This window comes from Phalaenopsis equestris, unplaced genomic scaffold (assembly GCF_001263595.1).
Source record: "Phalaenopsis equestris unplaced genomic scaffold, ASM126359v1 Scaffold000002, whole genome shotgun sequence".
Classification (NCBI taxonomy): Eukaryota; Viridiplantae; Streptophyta; class Magnoliopsida; order Asparagales; family Orchidaceae; genus Phalaenopsis; species Phalaenopsis equestris.
The window spans coordinates 70,674,859-70,697,261 of record NW_018164444.1 but is presented as its reverse complement, the minus strand read 5'-3'; the positions used below and the strand labels follow the sequence as shown (position 1 = coordinate 70,697,261).

At 34.5% G+C, this 22,403-nt stretch overlaps 1 pseudogene; it reads left to right on the top strand.

The window, feature by feature from the left end:
- The first annotated feature begins 12,597 nt into the window (after window positions 1-12,597).
- On the top strand, window positions 12,598-13,709 carry LOC110039490 (annotated as a pseudogene).
- The last annotated feature ends 8,694 nt before the right edge of the window (window positions 13,710-22,403 follow it).

Here is a 22,403-nt window from a genome sequence, read left to right as displayed (position 1 = left end):
GGATTATTTTTGTGAGACAGCAATTGACACTCAGAAAAAAAAAAGGTTTTTTTAGTGAATTTTTTAATAGGATTTTTAATTCTGAAAATTTTAAAAAATTTAAATTAATATTTTTAAAAAAAATAGAAGGGAGAAGGAAGATATAGAAGAATATGTTTTAAAAATAATTCAATAAAAATAGAAGAAATTTAAATGAAAAAAAAAGTGCTTTTTTTTTTCTTTCTGCTTAAATATCATTCATTTGTTTAAGTTGGGTTCTGTCGTGATTGGACCAGATTGTTGTAGATAGGAAGACAGATTCGTCGGGGAAGAGGGGGAGGAGGGGAGAGGACGATGGTATGGCTGTAAATAAGAGAAAGATTTGACTGAGTTGAAAGGTTGATGGAGACAAAAGTGGAGGGGGGTCGGATGACCATGGAGGAATACTTTTAATTGCAATCAATGCAGCCACCATGTGAATACCTATGGATTAGCGAACAATATTTTTTTGCATAGCTTATAAACTTTGGCAGATCTAGTTAATTCAATATTATTTTCTATAATTATAAAATAAACCCGTACAAATCTATGTATATAAAAAAGCTCCCCTAATGCTATTCCATACAACCAAAGTTGATTGGATATTCTTTCACAAATTTTTATTTGCTTACTTACATCACTATTCTTTTATATATGTAGCACTGAGTTCTCTAACATCAAATTACACATATCATTATTAACATTTAATGCATAATTCTGTAATTGTATGATAGAAGATGGTCATGCTAGGCCATTAAGAGTTAAAGTAGGCTTAGTGGGCCTTTCGACACAATCCACCAAAGAATCAATTAGACGAGCAACTGAGTATGAGTTATTGAATACGAGCAATGGAGTATGAGTAGCCGGGTATGAAAGACTACCTAACAAACAACTTTCCTATAAGGCAAATCAAAGAGGGATCCATCAGATGATCTCATCATTTCATCAAGAGCCACCCTATCATCCTCTATTGACCTGTAGAACAATAGCCTGCCCACTCCCAAAAAGCAAGCTAGTCTTAGAGTGAATTCTAAAGCATAAGGGTGAATAGGCCGAAAAATGTGACCTAATAAAGTGTGCAGAGGATAGAAGGTAAAATACAAAGACGACGGGAAATAACATGCCATAAATAATATTGTGTATACGCTCGAGATACACACGACAAATATAAGTAGTTGGAGATTCACTTAGATGTTAGTATGATCATAATATACATAAATTTATAAGAGAAATGACATAACAATCTCAGCTCATGCACAGCAAGGAGTGGCTCTCCACCTTCTGACAACAATAAGGCTCATCATTACTTGACAAATGTTTATATTTTTTATTTTACCCTTATTTCTATATCTCTCTAGAACCTTATGTAGTAGCTATATATTTTCTTTACTATTGTTTCATCAGTAGAATGAAAAGGAAAGCATTTCTTCTCATACCATTTCTCTTCTTCCACAAGTCATATTTCTTTCCATGCTAACTATCTCCGCTTGAATCCCTTTACATTTTCTTGATATTAGTGTTTTCGCTGGTCATTCTCTACTTTGTCCAACTAATTGTGCTTTGCAAGACCTTTTTCTTAGTATCGGAGCCAAAGGCTTACAACTTACATGAAGGACTCTGCAACTACGAAACTTAACAATGCCCTTGCTACTCTCAAAGTGGAAGAATACATCTTACCCCCTCCCTGAAATTCCTCATTTTCAATATAAAATCAGTGGTAACCATTTCCCTCATCATTGATAATTACAATCTATGGAAGTCTCAAGTATTGAAGATCATTATAACAAATGTTTTTGCTGGTTTTATGAACGGATCCATTCCAAAGCCTCCTCCTAACGATCCTGGGATGTCAACCACAAACTTTGCGCTCAATACATGTGCACTAATTGATCCAAACTTGGTTGCAACAATTCTCTCCACCATCCCCAGCACCATACTACCTTACGTGATTAATCTTGAAAGTTATCGTTAAATTTGGGAGCTATTGGAGAAACGCCTTCAAACCACGAATCAATCTAGAGCAATTCAAATTAAAAATTAACTACATAATGCGACAATTAAAAACTAAACCAAGATGCAATACCTCACCCAAATCAAAGTGTTGGTTGACATCATCTCTGCATCTTAATCATTCATCGACATCGAGGACATCATCCTGTACACACTCAATGGCCTTCCTACCGCATATCACACGTTCAAAATGGTCATTAAAACAACCCTTACCCCACTTAGCTTGGAAGATGTATACCATCTACTTCATAGTGAAGAGATTAACAATCCCAACAACAATTCCACCAACCCACAACCATCTGACAACCACACCACCTTATATTCTCAGTGTGGATGAGGTTGCATCACCTATATAGGGAGAGGACGATACAACAACAGGCGTTCGAATGACCCAGCATAAAAACCAACCAAAACTAGCAACCAAGTCATGTCTAATATGTAATAAATAAGGCCATACCTCACTGCAATGCTAGCACCGCTTGAACCTATACTATCAACCGAAAATGCCTATTCCCATGGCACTAATCACAGCTTCCTCCACTGATCAAGCATGGTATCTGGATACTGTCACATCATACCATCTTACGACAGAATACAACAACCTTCAACAACCAACACCCTATCATGGAGAAGAGCAAGTATTCATATGTAATAGTAATTTCATACCCATAAAAAATTGAGCCCAAGGCTTATTGCCCACACCAACAGTGGTCGACGGAGGTTAGCAGTGATCGGTGGTGGTCGACGGTGGCCGGCGGTGGTTGACAGAGGTTGGCGGCGGTCGACGGCAGTCGGCACTGGTCGACGGAGGTCGGCGGTGGTAGAAGGCGATCAGCGATGACCTCCATCGACCCCCGCCGACTGTCCTCGCCACCGTTGACCGTCATCGGCCACTGTCGTCCACCGTCAACTTCTGTTGACCCTCGTCATCTATCGTCGATCACCACTAATCATCATCAATCACCACCAACCTGATGTTATCAGTCGACACTATAATTTGAAAATTTAGTAATCCTTTCCTGTCTATGGGACAAGGGATTTCTGTAATCATCAATCAATAGTGGATTTCCGCAATTGGGTCAGGCCCCGTGATTTTTCCTTTTTTGGGTTTTCCACGTAAAAGTTTTTGGAGTCATCACTGTTTGTTTCTCTTTTACTTGTGTGTGTGTTGAATTCTCGTACAATGCTAAGACGATAATTTGTTACTCCACCGCCCCAGATTTTTCTAGCACGCATCAGTTTAGTGTCATTGGTGGGAAAGTTTTAATCTCACAATTAAAGTACTTACGCGGTTTAATACATGGCCACCAGACACAATATTCATGACAACGGAGCATCCCGCTCCAATACCCATCGTTCTAGAGAGCAGTCGCGAAGCCAAGGGCGTCATGCTTATTCATCTTCCCACCATGGAAGATGTCATTCTGTCAACGAAGGCATTTCGATTCATTCTATAGAAGATCGAAAGCGCAGAATGGAGGAGTCTCAACTAGAAGTCACCCCAGCGGGAGCCTAAACAGCCGCTGCCTACATCATTGGATGAAATTCGTTTACCATTTACTCCGTGACCTATGAGAAACATACCGCTTGGAGGAACTCGAATTGGCTCGCCTCCTTAAGAAGGAACACTTCCCCTGTCAGATGATGTCATTCGTAACAAAATACGATGCCTCGTCCAGGAAAAGTTCCCTCTAGAGAAAAAGGATTGTTTCTACACTCAACGTAACATACATGAATCCTCTCCCTTAGTGGATGCAGTCCTCCAACACCCCATCCAACAGGCTTTAAGCTTCTGAACATCAATACACAGGAAGGGATAACTGACCCCTATGAGCATATTGATCATTATCGAACCATCATGCACATTCAACGTGCCTCTGATGCGCTTCTGTGTCAAGTATTCCCGACTACTCTTAAAGGACAAGCTCGAACCTGGTTCTACTCTCTGTCAGGGGGTATTGTAAACACCTTTAATGAAATTGTCAGACTGTTTGTGGAACAATTCGTAGCAAACTTACAGATTATCAATGATTCATTCCATCTCTCGGGAATTCGTCAAAGTGAAGGAGAATCACTGAAGGACTACGTCTGCAGGTTTTCTACTGAAGCCCGACAGATTCTGGGAGTAGATCCAGAGTTACTAAGAGGAGTCTAATTTGGGGGGCTCCGCTCATGACCCTTTTACTCATCATTGATGCGAGAGACAGTTCATTCTTATGTTGACCTTGTTTCATTCTTATGTTATGTTGACCTTGTTCACCGTGTTGAGACACAAATCTCTGCAGATGAGGCCATCATTGCTCACAAAGAACAATTTGAGCGATTAGGGGGCAAGTTCAAGAATAACGCTAGGGATAACAATCAAATCTCACAGCGAAAAAAGTTTAGACCACAGAGAAACCGGGAGCAACGATCAGAAAAAAATACACGCCACTCAACACATCACGTGTTGACATCTTAATGACAATCAAGGATGAAAAAACTATCAAGTGGCCAAAGTTGTTGAGAAATCCATATGGTAGAGACCAGTCTCAATATTGTCATTTCCATCGAGCAAAATGACATTCAACATAAAGATGTTTTCAATTAAGGAAGAAATTGAACGTCTAATAATCCAAGGTCACCTGGGTCACTACTTACAAGAACAATGTGAGGGGAATCAGAAGATAATCTTTGGAGTTATCAAATAGAAGTATAACTCCATCTCATCTTATCTGAGTAAAAAATTGGCTTATAAACTCTTAATTTTATTTTAGCAAAATTTTCATGTTGCTTTAAAATTTCATTTCATTGAAATTTTCTCACTCAACTCTTAATCTTATTTTCTTACCAATGATCTTTCGTGATTAGTTGTCCGGACGTACCATCAAATATTTTCTCATGAAAGGGAGTAAAAAAAAATCCCTCACAAAATAGACCAAATTTTGTGTTGTATATATAAAGGATGGCACTAATACATCGGGACCTTTTTTTTTTTCAAACACATCACCGCACTCTATTTTTTTTATCGTTCGTAATATTTTTTTTCCGTAAAATGAGAGAGAAGAAAATAAACCAGTTGAATAAGAAATAAGAAGCAACACTCGTCGATAAATATTATAAGAATTATACTCACTTTACAAAGAAAAAACATTACAGTTCGTACGTCCGCACGTCTAGATAGCCAAACACCGGGAACCACGTCGCCTGTAGTCGATGTGTATGATGACGATGCGCCCGACGGTTGGCCGTCCGGACTTAAAACTTTCTCCTTCACAAGAGCCTTACCTTTCCAAATATGAAACTTGCAATGAATAGCTTTTTATCTTTAGTTGAGCTATCATTTTTGTTGTATCTGTTCCTGTTAGATTTTTATTTTCTGTTTCCTAAAGAAGATGAGAGTATTGGCATTTGGCCGGCTGGACGTCGGAAAGGGCAAAAGCGGGGCAGAACGGATGAAGACTGTATAAAAGTACAAGAGAAAGGGTCATCAAGTGATTTCATGTACACATGTACTCAATTTAGAAAGAAATTAATGCACGAGCCAGCATTCATTTCATATGCACAGCTCAAAACTTAAATATTTTGTGCAAAAAGATATAAATTTTAATACAATTCCCTTAAGAAATTTATGCATGAGTTAGTATTTTTTATTAGTTGTTTTGCTCTTTTTGGAGGGAGAAAACGCAATCGGCTCTTATTTTTATTTTTTGATATGTATATCTCTATATAATCTCAAGTCAAATCATAAAACCTTTTTATATGTTTCAATTGTTTTAATACTAATTTAAACACTTGTTAAGAATGCAAGATAAACAATAGAAGAACCTACGGAGGCCATCTTAAAGGCTAATATTTCAAGTCTTCTATCAATTAAAACGTTTTAAGTATGATAATAACATGATGCTCCTTAGGTCGTGGAAGTCTTCACATGCCAACCTCACCCCACTCAATATCGATGTTTCTGATCCGCTACCAATCATGTCACCCCAACATTGAATTCATTGACGCAAGTGTGTTGATTTAGCACGACCCAGTCTCCCTGGTATCATATGCTTGACACAACAACACCATCGCCACCTGTTTAGAGCTAAATTTCTCCATCGCCGCCAGACCTACAATTGGTATGTTGCTGCTTCGAGTGCGGTGTAATATATCGCATCGAGGTGCGGAACCAAGTTATGTCTAAATCGGGCAATTACTCTTTAGAATTTATAATTTCTCTATATAAATAGTAATATTAAAATTTTTTCAATGTAGTTTAGACAATTTAGCAACTTTGCAGCCCTCGATAAAGTTTCTAGCCCAATACTCAAATATATATGTATATATATATACTGCTAGTATTTATAGTAATCTTCCACTGTGTAAATACGCCATATTTATAGAATTTTGTTCTTCCATTTATCTTAATCCATTCTTTTATTATATATATATATATATATATATATATGGTCTTTCTGGTCACCCTAAAAAATAATGATTGTTTTGCCTCTGATAGTTGGGATGGAACCCAAATTTTATCGATTAACAACCAAACCACATCACAGTAAACACACCAATTATAAAGAATTGAAACATAAAATTCAAACAGAAACACATAGCAAAAAAAATCAAAGAAAAGCACGCCAAGATTTAACGCGGAAAATCCCAAAAATGGAAAAAAAAAATCATTGGGCGACCCTACACCAAAAATTCCATATGAAGGGAGAAAAGTGTTCATAATAGACCACACTCAGATCCACTCTCTACTCTCTTGGAGCTTATAATAGTGTGGATGTTCTTCCTCTCTCGATCGCACGAGAGAAATCATTGAAATCTACATCTTAACATTTCACACACTTCTCTTTCGATCATTCACCAGTGAGGCATACCTCACAAGAGAAAGCATGGCTTCAAAATCAAGGGCTTATGTCCTGTAACAAGAGAGCAACTGATCCTAACATTACAATGCCACTCTTGGATGCATACATCCACGTGTTTGGTTCCAAGAATTAGAACGATAAACTACATAAGGTGCACTCGCCCCACTCTTAGGCTCGGGCATGTCTACTGCTCTGTTCTAGGATCTAGAATGCCCTCCAACACCCAAGGTGGTGTCGGAATGCCTATGTAGGTGCTGGAAATCCTTGTGGGTTGTAACTGCTATGCAAACAAGCTCCACACTCAATGACCTCCCACTTGGAGACTGATCACACCTCAACACCTCTACTCCATACATGCACTTTAATTTATATCATCTTCATAATCTTGTATTGTAATATGACTCACCTCCGGTCTCAACCTTCTCGGACTCCAACTGAAGCCAAGCATAGATTTAATTTCTCAATAATCACCACCTTAGTCAATATATCTGCATGATTCGATGTTGTATGTATCTTCTCCGAGAATAATTATCTATTTTCTATGAGAGAATGAATAAATTTATACCTCAATTGAATATATTTTTACTTGGCATGGAAAGTGAAATTCTTCGCAAGATGGATTGCACTTACACTATCACTATAAAGCTTTCTAATCCTTTGTTCATTGTCCAATTTTATTATAAAGCACTGGTGCCAAATTGTCCCATTGTTAACCTCAGTGATAGCAATATAATTGGCTTTCATAGTTGAAAGTACAACAATCGTCTGCACCTGAAATCCCAGCTCTCCACTGTGTTCCCCAAAGTGAAAATATACCCTTTTGAACTTTTATTAACATCTAAAACTCCTATAACTTTTAAATCTATAATTTTTAGACTAATTCTTGTACTTCCAAAGTAAAGTGCATTGCTATTTGTTCTCTTCAAATACTTGAGAATCCGCTTCAAAGGTTAAAACTACAGGAGACAAATGCAGGTAAAATAATAAAGTTCAAACTTACATATTGTCTCACATCGAATTAATGAAAAATAATCTTTGAGTGATTGTATTTTTTGAAGTTTTCAAGTGGTTGTGTCTCTATCATAGGCCAATGTGTTGTTTTGGGGATGTGAAAAGCATTTAGTATGAAGATTCATGATTATTATATTTTCATGCAATGCTTATTACCTAATGCATTCAATGTCTGCCAAAGCCGGTACTTAATTTATTGATCAAAATCACTAAATTCTTCAAGGAGTTGTGTGCAAGCCTTTGAATTTTGATTCTCTAAGAAGTATTGACGCTAGTATTCCGTTAATTATATGCAAGCTCAAAACAAATATTTTCTTTCAGTTTTTTGATTTAATGGAACATTTGTCTATACATCTATGTTATGAGGCTATATCGAGGGGTCAAATGCAATATATATAGATATATCCCTTTGAGAGGTATGAAATTTACTTCAGAGTGAGCTAATATTTTTTTTCTCTATAATGAATCAACTGTGCAGATTTCTGAATAAAATAAAAAAGATTATTAAGAATAAAGCACGTCCGGAGGGATTGATAAAAGAGTCATACTTATTATAAGAGACAATTAGTTTTTGTTCTTATTACTTCTATCAAGGGTAACATACACATTAAACTGTTGTTGGATGTCTTCGCAACAAGAATTATTCATATTTGAGATATCAGGTGAATCTTTGGGTAGGCATAATATGAGCTTTCTCAATGATAAAGAGCTTCGAGCAACCGTATTATATGTTCTACTGAACTGTGATGAAGTGCAACCACTCTTATTGCAGGATTTAATTTAATAAAAAATTTTCTCAATTGTTATAAAAAATGCTCTGCCAATTAACTCAGACATACAATTTATATTGAAGTTTGTAGGTTATTTATTGAGAGCTTGAACATAACGGTTGACTCACTTGTAAGCAAGAAGATCAAAGAAGAATTTCTAAAATGGTCGAAATCACACGTACGTTGAAGTAAAATTTCAATTCACTGATACGTCATCTAATCGTACTCTACTAAGTAAAACTAAATATGCTTTCAAACTTCTATTAGGTTCTTGATAGAAGCCATAGAAACAATACCAGGACTAGTTAAATCTTGTTTGAGGACCTAGTCATAGTGTACAGACATGAAAAATTTTAAGTAAATGGTTAAAAATTTTACACGAGCCTCTAGTGTGAAGGAAAGCAGACTTACAATTATGCTACTAAGCTCAAATAACTCTGACAATTATCATCTTTATTATAGGTGAACAAATCACTATGTAGTCCGCTCTTTTCTTTCGTTTAAATCCCTTTACAGTTGGTCTTGTCTTATTGGACCTACTACCATCTGGCTTCTCTTTAAGCTTATAAATTTACTTTTTGTGTAGTGCTCTTTTATTATCTAGTAATACCATGAACCACATCCCATGTCCAATTTGACTATCGTGGTTGCATCTCATCATCCATGGCAAGCTCCCACACCTTAGAATCTTTAATTCGACTAGTCTCTTCATATCACTATGTTCACCACTATCTATTAAAAATAAATAGTCTAAGAACGAAGAATATCTTTGTATTAGTCTCAAGATTATGTTGTATCTCATGACTTCAATAGCAGGTGACTGGGGAACTTCATATGCTTCATCTGATTGAGCACTTGTCTTTCCTTCATCCTCTTGGTCACCAATATCTTTTATCTCAATATATTTGGACTCTTCAAGAGTAACTGATGAGCAATCCTGAGTTTTTCTAATGTTCGTTTACATCTCCTTTTTATTGAAAGTAACATATGTGCTCTTGATGAACTTCTATTCTGATAGTTCCAAAATTTATACCAAAATTCATCTGAGTCTACTCACTAAAAGTGTGTTTGATATGTAGAATAACCAAATATCATCAGGTGAGATAGATTTATTTCTTTGTCACTGCAAGCTTCTTTAGGTAAGCTTTCTTTTAAAGGAACTAACAAATCACGAATAATTAGATAGAGTGCAATGTTTATTATTTCTGCCCAGAATTGCTTTGGTAAGCCTTCATGCAATCTCATTCTTTTTAGCATGCTCTGTAATAGTTTTATTCATGCGCTCAGCCGCACCATTTTGATGTAGTGACCGTGGAACAATAAACTCATGCCTAATCATTTCTAAAGCATTGTAATGTCTGAATATTTAATCATTAAACTTGTCTCCATTATCTGATATGAGATACTTCCATCTCAAGTCTGTCTTATCTTCTACCATGGTCTTCCATTTATTAAACACCCCATATGTTAGTATGCTTTAACCAACTTCTTTAAATTTTCCATTGACCTACTTTTGAAAAAAGAAAATTTCTTCTACTTGTCTTTTGACAAATTTTTGATCAAACTAGCTTGATGTTTAACCTCAATGGGAAGTGCTTGATCAAACCAAGTTCTTTGAGTTCACCATTGACCCACTTTGGAGTTAGAGCTTATAAAAGATGGAGAGTTGCCAATGAGAGAGGATTGAAGCTAAGATATGCTCTATGAAGGAGATTTAACCCATCATGTTGGTCAATTAAAAGAGAACCTCTTCATCATACGCTATAAAAGAATTTAGGTGATTATTAGGGCTCAAGATTGGTGGAGCTAAAGAGAAGAAAAGAGTTTAGTAAGATCCCTAGAGAGAAATCTAATTGAACCTCAGCTACCGTCGAGTAGCAGCATTCAATGCATGGCTCAAAATATTATCAAGGGGAATCAAATGATAAGGGAAATGCTAGATGTTGAATTCACAATGGGAGGAACAATCCAGCACAAGCAAATTGAGGGAAAAGCAAGTTGCAAATGATGGTGCCACACTAGAGAGATATATGGCTAAGAGGGTCAAACCTTATGTGAGGTGTAGAAATATGGGAGCTAGGGAAAGACACATTTTAAGTCAAGTAATAAAAATCAAATTGAGTTAGAAAGAATTTTGTGTCAATGTATGCTAGTTAAGGTCAAACATCATAAAAATTCTTTTCTGTTATTTCAAGTGCATACTAGTGTATTTACTTGTATTGAAAGTAAGGTTGTAATTGAGCTGAGTCGAGCAGAGTATATCATAGTTCAGACTTGGCTTGTTATAACTGTATTGAAAAGCAAGTTGTTCATGTTCGTCTTGAGCTTGTGGCGAGTTTTCATATATTGTTCAAGCTTGACAATTGTTTAAATTTTTCAATATTTGGACTTAATTTCTTTATGACAAGTGAATGAATATTTAAATGAGCTAAAAATTCAAAAAAACATCTATATTTTCAAACAAAAAAATCAATAAATAATTTTTCAAATTTGAGCGGAGCTATTAATTTATTTATTATAACTTCTAAACCCTACAGTATCATAAATCTCGTTTTTCCTCCATTTTTCCCTAAGTCCTTCAATTATGAAATGTTTATAAGAATAATTTGTGTAGCATTTAAGCATGATTTAATCTGAATCCTACCAAACAATTAAAAATGACAACTTTTAAATCTACAAAAACTTCATAGCATGTATTTATATATTATATATGATACCAGCTATCATTGACCTATCATCAAACAAGTTAATATTCTAATTAATTAAATTTTTATTTAAATAATATATCATTTATGATACAAGCTATCGTCAAGCTTAATATCAAATATTTAGCAAATTACTAATTGAACAACAAACAAGTTTGTTCGTGAACATAAATGAACAAGTTCGACTATATCATGTTTAGTTCTTTTAAACTTCGAGCATTTAAAAATTCTTCAAGCTTGTTTATTTACTAACTTGAACGAACATGTTCAAGTCATAATAAAGTTGAGTTCAAGTTGTTTATCGAGTACATTGATTCATTTACAACCCTAATTGAAATATTTATAATTCAATACTTAAATTTACATTGATTCATTTACAGCCGAGTTCAAGTTGTTCAACGTGATCAAGTCTTAATCGAGCTGAGTTTGAGTTGTTCATCGAGTACATTGGTTCATTTACAGCCCCAATTGAAATATTTAAAATTCAATACTTAAATTTACTATTGCAAGAAGTTCTTACAATACAAATTGAGCACCTCCGCCCCCTCTTGGTGTAACCATACTCTACATATAATCATCCATCAATTCTAGATTTTACATTGACTTCTAACTCACTCCCTTCAGTCATCCTTTATACTCCTTCAAAAGAGACCTAATTTGATCATCTCTAAATTCCTCCATAACCTTCTTAAGCCATCTTACTTTGGTATTCAAGTTAATGCAAATCCAACTCCAAAAACAACATTATCATTGCCATTAGCCAACTCCCATTATTTCAGTGCTCCTTTGTCCTCACCTTCAACATGAGATGAGTTCATCTTATATCTGGAGGAGGACTAACCCAATTCTCTCCCTGCATGCGCTATCATAATGCATCTATCAACATAGTGATTTCCCCTCCATTGTGATTCCGAATAAAAAATATTTATTATGTAAAATGTAATGTTTTTTTTTTTTTTGTAATTTGGGCCATTAAATAAACTATACATAGTGTTGTGCAAAATCACATGACCTCTAATAAGAAACTCATGATTAAAATCTTTATCATTCTTAACCAAAACGATCCATCACCTCATACCCACTGTAAGAGTAAATTTAGCCATGCATGACCGAACGTACACCAAGCCAAGAATAAACAGTACCCATATTCACATCCTGACCCCATTAATCCAATTAAAAGAAATCCTCTCTGAACATGCTTACCCCCCACCCCCAACTCACTTTTGTCTCCATCAACCTTTCAGCTCAGTCAAATCTTTTTCATTCACAGCACATCGTCCTCTCCCTCTTACCTTGCCCCACCCCACCCCTCCTCCAAAAACAATTAATCAAATTTAAATATACAAAACTTACATAATCACAAACCTTAATTACATCATGATTACATCTTCTAAATAAATAAACCACTAATTAAATTCTTCTCCACCCAAAACACAGACCAGATCTCATTCCCCCTTTTCCTCAAAACCACCCCAATGGCCTCCATGCATCAGAAACAAAAAATGGTCTCCTAAACCCTAAAAACCATCCATGGACACCACTCATCCTTCCGACTTCACCATCACCATCCCCCTCCCAAGCAATCCCTCCTCCTCCTCCTCCTCCTCCTCCCCTTCCCCAAGCCGCTACGAATCACAAAAACGCCGAGATTGGAACACCTTTGGTCAATACTTAAGGAACCACCGCCCTCCACTCTCCCTCGAACGCTGCAGCGGAGCACACGTTCTCGAGTTCCTCCGCTACTTGGATCAGTTCGGTAAAACCAAAGTCGCCCGGAAACCAACCCGTTTGGCGCACGTGCGGTCCGGCTTTATCTCCGTGAGGTGCGTGACATACAATCAAAGGCCAGAGGGATTAGTTATGAGAAGAAGAAGCGGAAGAAGCCGGTGGCATCCGCTGCAGCTGAACACCAGATGCACCACCATGGCTCCTCCCCGCCTTCCGCCGGCTTCGCTTGAGATTTAGTAACTGGTAATGTATTAATGAAGTAGTAATATATATATTTATATATATATATAGAAGTGTGCGAAGTTTTTAGTATTAGTTTATGTTGCACGCTGCACTTTGCTGTAGTTGTTTGAGGAATTGATCTATTTGACTTGTGGACTACTCATTTGTTTAGTGTGTGGTTTTGTTTTAGAGCTTTATATGAAACTGTTAGTATTGGGAGTTGCTGTTCATAGTGGAAGCTTGATGTGTATGGTCATTCATCATATTTGTTGTGATCACTGCATGGTGTAGTACTTGAGATCTTGTAGATTGTGGCAGAGTAATTTGTTCCATGACTTGGTTAACATTTATGGTTAGAGCTAGGAGGGGATTTTTATTTGATCATTATAGTTGCATGTACTTCTCATTTTAGGGGTTTGTTTTTGGGGTGAAGCTTGCAAGATAGCTTGTTTGGTTGTTTATATGATTTTATGTATCATTTTGCTGGTTTTCTTTTACATTTTATGGCAAATGAAATTAGATTTCTCTTTTAGCTGCTGTTGGGAAAGGAATAGATGAGTATTAATATAGTATCAAAGGATATACTTTCGTTTCTTAGCCATAATTATATATTAAAAAAGAAACGCATGACATCCTCAACATCATTTTGACTCTTCTCTCTCTTCATAAATCGACTCAACTGGATCATGTTAAGCCTATGATAGGGGATAGAGAAGATAAAAAGTATTGTGTTTGATTTCACTTCATTGTGTGCTGTATGGTTTGATGTATGCGTCGGTAATACATAGGTAAGTAGCTGATGGATGTGAAGACAAGAAGCCTCCTATTGCAATCCTTTGAAGATGTTAAGATGAGTAAGTAGCTTCAGTAAATGTCATTAACGGATGCACTTCCTGCACTTTCTTTTAGTAAAGTAATGGAGGAAAATACCTAAAACAAAGTGCTGAAATGGATGGTTGTATTTCTTCGTGCAATTTTTGCGAACAAGTTTGTTTTTTTGGAGATAACTATTACAGGGGGATGGTAATGGGATCTTTCTTTGTGACAACAGTATCGATCCTATTGTAGCATAGTGCTCACGTTTCAACATGTCGGAAAAGTTATTCTAGTTACTGTTGGGGCTGTTTTAATAGGACTGGTAAGGCTTCTGCATCAGATGAATTGAGTGCTTGTTTAGGGTTTTGCAGAAATATGCTGTACAGTTTAGACTTTGGGAAAAAAGGAAAGGTTCGTTTTGCAATTAAAACTTTATGAGAAAAGCATAGCTTAGTTTTTAATTAAGTAGTGTTATTGAAGTTTTAGTTGTATAAATATATAGTATTATTGCAGTTTGAATCTGATATGAAGCTCCATTAATATATTAATGTCAATAGCTTTTTTTCTCGCATAATTTTGTAGGGAGCATGTATTTGCTTGAATTAATGGCAGGCCTCTATTATGATATGAAGGTCAGTTAGTTTAGTCTCGAAAATAAATTCTTTGCAATGACAAGTAATGATACGTAGATTAATCTTTCCTTTTGTTTGATTCTTCACTACAACTTCGATGTAATGGATTGTCTCTTTTAAGTATAGATAGATTGAGGTTATAGTTCACTAATCTCTTGCTTTGCAATTTGAAAGCATTTTTCATTTTTATTAGAAACTGCATAAATTTTGTAACAGCTTTGCATGTAGGCTTTATATAAGACTTCAAAAACACGTTGTAGCTAATTCCTAGATAATCATTTTATTTTTACTGAGCAAAATAAAGTTATAACATCAACATAAAAGTATTTAAAAGAAGCCTTAATATTTTTTACATACATGTTTTATGTAGAAAGTTGAGCCTTAGTAGCAACTAAATTAAGAGCTCTACATATTCCTTCATATGGATTGTATTTAACTACTTATTTTTCTTCATAGCACACAATTACTTGTTGATTTTCTTAGAATGTTATCTTACATTGATCATAAGATTCTTCTATCATGACATGGTTACTTTCAAAGGTCACTGACATACTAACTACATTGAGCTCCAGTTGGTGGGACTGGAACCTGCCAATTCTTTTGGTAATTGCGGCCACTTTTTTCTTTTGACAGACATCTTAAGGAAGAGGAAAAATTTAAGTTTTTTTCTTATTTAATTGTTAGAACAGTTCAGATTTATAGTATCCATCGCCAAATGTTGGCTTGTTTAGCTTACCATATTAAACATCTTTATCTGAATTAAATTTATGATATATTATTCAGAAATATATCAGAAAATTTAATCTTATAGATTATATTGGCTTGTAGACAAGAAAATTTAAGTTTGAGATGGCACACTTTGAGTACTATTTTTAAGTCATTTCATATATTTTGGCTTTAATCTTTCTTTCATTTGATGGTTAATTAAATACAAACCTTGTCATATCACTACTTTAGGAAAATACTAGCGCATGAATACAATTCTAGAGTGACAGAATTTCTCAGTAAATAATTTCATCACTTATTTCAAACAATTATTTTCATATGCTATGCATGTATTTAATTTGTGGTGGCATTTACATAGATAGCACATAAATCTTTTGTTTTTACATGGTTCACACCTAAACTTTCTTATTTATAGACAGTACTCAAATATTTAGTATCAGATAAAAAATAGTACTATTTTTACTTTTATAAAGTGAAATATACATTTTCATGCTAAGCTTAAATCACCAAATTGCTATGTATGTAAATATGAATATGTAGATGTGAGATATGTAATTACATAGAAATTGTGCCCTACATATGTAAATTTGCCTTAACTTTTATATGTGGACTTCATGGTTTTATGGGGTTGATACACCATCAACCTCCAAAAAAATTTTGGACTTTATTTTCTTAAAATCTTTATTATCGTCTAAAGCAAGAGAAAATTGTATTCATGAAAATAAAAATTGCTATAATTCTTGCTTCATCTGCTTATATTTAAAATGAGAAGCATTAGATTGAAATCAGACATTCCTAACAAAAAATTCATGAAGTTGTAGAGCTCTTGAGTACGAAAGAGAAAAGATCTGAACAAGAGATAATTACCCATCCAACTCAAGAGCTAATGATCCTCAATATAGCATCAGGAGGGATGAATCAAATTTATATATAATTAGCATTTCAGTTTAGATTTTCATAGTTATAAAAATTTTCAGCTGATAACATGGCTAGTAAAACTAAGCATTCTGACATTTATTTATTTATTTTTGTTTAGAGAAATCCTCCATTTGATAGAAGATTTCACTATACGCTTATATTTTTTATATTATTTTGGTAATTATTAACATCATTAAGCCCTATTTTTCAGTAGCAAAAATCTGAAGATTTTAACTTGGGAAGCTGAATATGATAGGAGAACAGCAATCAATGTTGACTAGAATGTTTGACAACCAAAGAATAGGGGGAATGAAAGTCATCCATGGTAAGAATAGAAGTAGCAGCAAACTGATGAACTTCCGAATGGATAGAAGTGAACTTTGACATATTAGCATCAACAGGATGAGTATTAAGGTTGTAGAAAAGCATCATCATTAGTAGAATTAACCAGTATATTATCTAGCATATTTTCCTCAGAAGTTAATCCATCAAAATTCAAATGAATTTGCTCAGAGTAAGGAACTCACCAGCACTGAAATGTCAACAAACAATAGGGACTTACACAGTAGCTTTCAAAACTTTTGACTTACAATATTCTTATTGTTTTTCAAATTATGATTTAGTTTTAAGAAAACATTTGCAATAGGATCATGCGAATGATAATGGTATAAAAATCATGGATCCTATCAATAATCCGTTTTTCATTTCCTTTAAAAAAAAAACATAGTTATTGCCCCATATGCAAAAAGTGGAAGGTTGTGCTGCTTAGTCGGACTGTATATATGGGTGTAGTGTCAAATAAACAAAAATAAGAAGTTAGTCTATGAAACCAACATTATGATAAAATCTTGGAATATAAATACTCACACGTAAATTAATAAAATTAGTAGATGCCATGGATCACGTGAAAATAAATATATTATGCATTCAAGTAATTAAATGCGCTGGAGAAAAGGCTAACGAGATTAATAGATTAAATTTTAAACTTTGGTATTCAGGTAGGAATCGCACTAAAAATAGTTTACGTGTAGTTATATATAAAAGTTTGAAATATAATATTGTAAAAATTAATAGAATTAAAGGTATAATTATAACTATAAACATTATTACTGGTATTAAGATTTTTAATATTGTTATAAGTGCTTATACTCATGTTGTAGGTTTAGATATTTGTTCAAGAAAAAAAAAGAATGGCATAAAATAATTAATATGAATGATATCTCACGAAAAAAAAAATCTATTAGAAACAATTTAAATGGGATTGTCAGTAGAGTGGTAAAGGATTTTAGAAATATTCATAGTGGCTACAGTTTTAGAGTGATAACAGAATAATGTTGAATCATATTAGATTTTTTTTTAGCTTATAAATTTGTTGTTACAAACAGTTTATTAGAAAAAAATGAACATATTATTTCATATAAGAATGGATCTAATAAAACATAAATTAATTATTTTCTTATGAGAAAAAAAGATTGTCGAGAATGTAAAGATTGTAATATTATTCCAAGTGAAAACTTATATACTCAACAACAATTATTAGTTTTAGATTTTAAAATGATGAGTTGGAAAACAAAAAATACAATAAAATATTGTTATAGAATTAGATGGGGCACCTAAAATACAGAAACAAATTAGTTTTGTATGTAAACTTAACGATTTCAATATTTGGAATGTTCATAAATTAGTTAATTTTATGTGGAATAAAGTAACAAGCATTATTAAATAAGTGACAAAAGATGTATTTGAAGAATCAAAGGAAAAAGTTTTTATAAATGAAAAAAATTGCAGTTGGAGTAATAATGTGTAGGAAAATATAAAATATAATAAATTTTGTTATAAATATTGGCTTAAATGTAAAAGCATAAAGAAATTGAGAAAAACATAAGGTAGCTCATAGGAGTCTAAGAGAATAACTTATGATGCTAATGATTTTGCTTTTGTCGATCTTTATAACAAATTAAAAACTAAAAATGGTGAAAAATATATATATATAAACTAGCCAAACAAAGAGAAATGAAAAGTAAGGATTTAATTCAAATAAAATATATTAAAGATGATAATAGAAAAAAAGTGTTTTATTTAGAGGAATATATTCAGTGTTGGTCGGAGAGATATTTTGATAAACTTTTCAATAAAGTTTTTGAGTATACGATAGACCTTAGTGATATTAGCATCGTTAATAATAATAAAACTTCTTTATTTCTACCATCGCATTAGTAAAAAGGATTTTGATGATGCTTGAAAGAAAACCAAGAGTAGAAAATCAATATGACTAAGGAGTGAAGTGTGGAAATATTAAAGAGATTTCAGAGTTTTTTTTTTCTTACTAAACTAAACTTTTTAATGTTATTTTAAAAAACTAGAAAGATGTCTAAGGAGTGAAAGAAGATTATTTTAGTTACCATTTTTAAGAATAAAAGGGATGCACAAAAATGTGAAAATTATATAGGATATAAATTAATGTGTCATGCTTTAAAATTATGGGAGAGAGTAATTGAACATAGGCTAAGATGTAACACAAAGATTTCTCATAATCAGTTTGGGTTTATGTCGGGCAAGTTTGCTACGAAAGATGTGCATTTATTGAGAGGTTTGATGGAGAAGTACAGAGAGAAAGAAGGATCTACATATGACTTTAATTAATTTAGAAAAAAACTTACGATAAGGTTCTAAGAGAAGGTTTTTTGAGGGCTATAGAGAAGAAAAGTGTTGATAGGACTTATATTCACTTCATTAAAGATAGCTATACTATAGTTGTTACATGTCTTTGAACAGAATAAGGATTGACCAATTATTTTCTTGTTTTTGTTGGATTACATCATGGATTGTCTGTAAGCCCATATCTTTTTGCTTTATTTGTGAATGTTCTTACTGTACATTTACAAGAGGATGTACATTAGTGTATGTTTTTTTACTGATGATGTCCTTCTTTTGAATAAGACTAGAGTAAAATTTAGGAAAAAAATAAATAATAGAGATCAACATCAAAGTATACAAGCCTTTGTTTGAGTAGATCTAAAACTGAATACATGAAATGTAATTTTAGTAATAGTCGATCTAGTTGCAATCGTAGCTATGGGTGATCAAATCATTAAAAGGTGAGATCGTTTTAGATATCTTGGGTCTATTGCTAAAAGTGATGGTGATACAGATGGGGTTTGATGCTATTAGTAGAATTCAAATTGGTTGGTTTAAATGGAAGAATGCATTAGTCATATTGTATGATAGAAAAGTACTGTGTAGACTTTAAAGAAAATTTTATAACCTAGTGGTGAGACCTGCAATGCTTTATGGCACAAAATGTTGGCCTTTAAAAGAGAAGCATAAAACTAAGTTAAGTGTTGCTAAGATGAGAATGCTTGGGTGAATGAGTGGCTTGACACTTAGAGATAAAATTTTTAATGAATGTATCCGTGAATGAGTTGGTGCAGCTCCAGTGGTAGACAAAATTAGAGGGTCATCTTCGGTGGTTTGGTCACATTAAATGTCGACCATCTAATGATTTAATTAGAAGAGTAGATGTTTTAGATTACTGATATGAAAGGCAAAGGTAGACCTAAAATGAATTTAGCGTATTGTATACAAATTATCTTAATTATAAAGATTCATGTAGCCAACCCCAGTTAGTGGGATATATGACTTATTGTTGTTGTTATTGTTGTTAATATTTTTTCATTGTTGAACCCTCAAATAGAGAATGATATCTGGAATGGGATGATCAAAGAAACTTTAATAACATAAAAAATAGAGGTTTATTCGAGAAACCAAAATAGAAATCCACCAACCCGTAGTAATCTCTATTGAAAAACATATAATGAAATAATCATTCCCCATTATCCAACTAAAGACGAATGTTTATCATCTATAATCTTCTTGAGTCATACTGATTCTTAAATACTTTTTTGTGAATTTATTTTTCCATCAAAAGTTGTTTTTGCCTTTTTTTCTATCAAAAATATTGGTTTTATATGTTGTTTACAAATACTTTTTAAGTCCTAACCCTTGAAAAACTGAAGAATAACCACCATGAGAGGCTAAACAACGGCTGAAAGTTTCCATTGGAAATTTATTTTTCATTGGATATAGTCAGGTTTCTTCTTTTTCTCTTTTTTTTTTCCTTTGAAGTATAGTAACATTTTCCTATGCATTATATATTAAAAGTGGGCAGAAGGCTCATTACAGAGTGACATAGAAGAGGATAGAACAGTATAAGAGATAATGAAAAACAATTATATATATATATATATATATATATTATAATTTTAGTGTGCCAAATAGGAGCAATCCTATTCTTTAACTTCTTTCAAAATTATAAAAAATATTGATTAATCTAAAGTTTGGTCCGTAATTCCTTTGTTAGGTTGGGAGGATACCAACTCTCACTCCAGAGCTCCCAATTCTCTCTCACTTGAGGGCTAACAATCTTGCATTAGTTTTCAATCCACTAGTCCAAATTGGGAATTTTAATCAGTCAGCTTAAAATCTCCAACTCTGCATCCAATAAAGTATGTTTCCCTATTTATTTGCACTCAACCCCATGGATTACATTCTCACCCATGGAATTGAATGTGAATATCACTATGTTGTAGAAATCATAGCCCTTTCGGTTCATATGTTTCTCAACACATTTTAACATTAACATTTAAAACCATTCAAAACAAAATTAATTCTTTACAAAACTATATCTCAAAGTAGTGAGGAGGATAACGGGACGGAGGGCGGGGGGTTCGTCGGCTGAACAGCGCGAAGGAGGTTTGCAGCAGATTTTGCACGACGCAGGCAGAGGTTTTCGCGCGAAGTGGTTTTGGATCGGGGCTCTTTGGCAACGCAGGAGGAAGGCAGTTCCGGAGGGCTTCTTCGGCGACGACCGGAAGGCTCCGGTCCTGCGCGAGTTGGCGAAGATCAGAAGGCTCGGGCGGCTCGCGGGAGAAGCGATCGGACAGAAAAGGGAGGAGCGGACGCCGCAGTTGCCATTCGCGTGCGAGCAGAAGGAGTTCGGCGCTGATCGCGAAAAAGGAAAGGAGCGGCTCCGCTAAACAGGGAAGAATCCTTTTGCCTGCTGGAAAGAATATCAGATGGGGAATATTTGCTTTCCATTATAAGAATATTCCTTGGATGTGGAATTTATTATTGGAATTCTTTATTGCAGGAAGGTTTTTTTTCCAAAATCTTTGTCGTTGGCCGTGGAAGTAGGAAGGATTAATTTCCAAATGGCTTTTTCTGGTTCAAAATTCGAGGTGGTGAAGTTTGACGGAACTGGTAACTTCGGATTGTGGCAAACCAGGGTGAAAGATCTGTTAGCTCAACAGGGAATCTTGAAAGCTCTGCAGGCAATAAAACCAGATGCCATGGATGATGAAGATTGGGAAGAATTGCAACAGCGAGCGGCAGCGACGATACGATTATGCCTAGCAGATGAGGTTATGTATCACGTAATGAATCTGAAATCTCCAGGAGAAGTTTGGAAGAAATTGGAAGCTCAGTTTATGGCAAAATCTCTGACAAACAAGTTGTATCTAAAGCAAAAGTTGTATGAGTTGAAGATGCAGGAAGGTTCTGATCTGGCGCAGCATGTTAATGGCTTTTATCAAATAATCACAGACCTATCACGGCTTGATATGAGTATTGAGGATGAAGATCGAGCGATGATTCTGTTATGTTCTGTTCGTCGTTGCCCGCTTCCTATGAACACCTGGTGACTACTCTGACATATGGGAAAGAGACTATCAAAGTTGATGAGATTACTGCAGCGTTGTTGGCTCACAACCTGCGGAAGCAAAATGCAGGGGGAAGCTCTCACGGAGATAGTTTATATGTTAAGGGTAAGCAGGATCGTGGAAGGAAGAAAGAGAAGGAGAGTTCTGGAAGGCGAAATTCCAGATCAAAGTCTAGAGGCAAAAAGGAAATTCATTGCTACAAGTGCAAGGAGCCAGGTCATATGAAGAGAGATTGTCCAAAGCTGAAGAAGCAGAATGGGGAGAAAGGTGATACTTCATCGAAGTC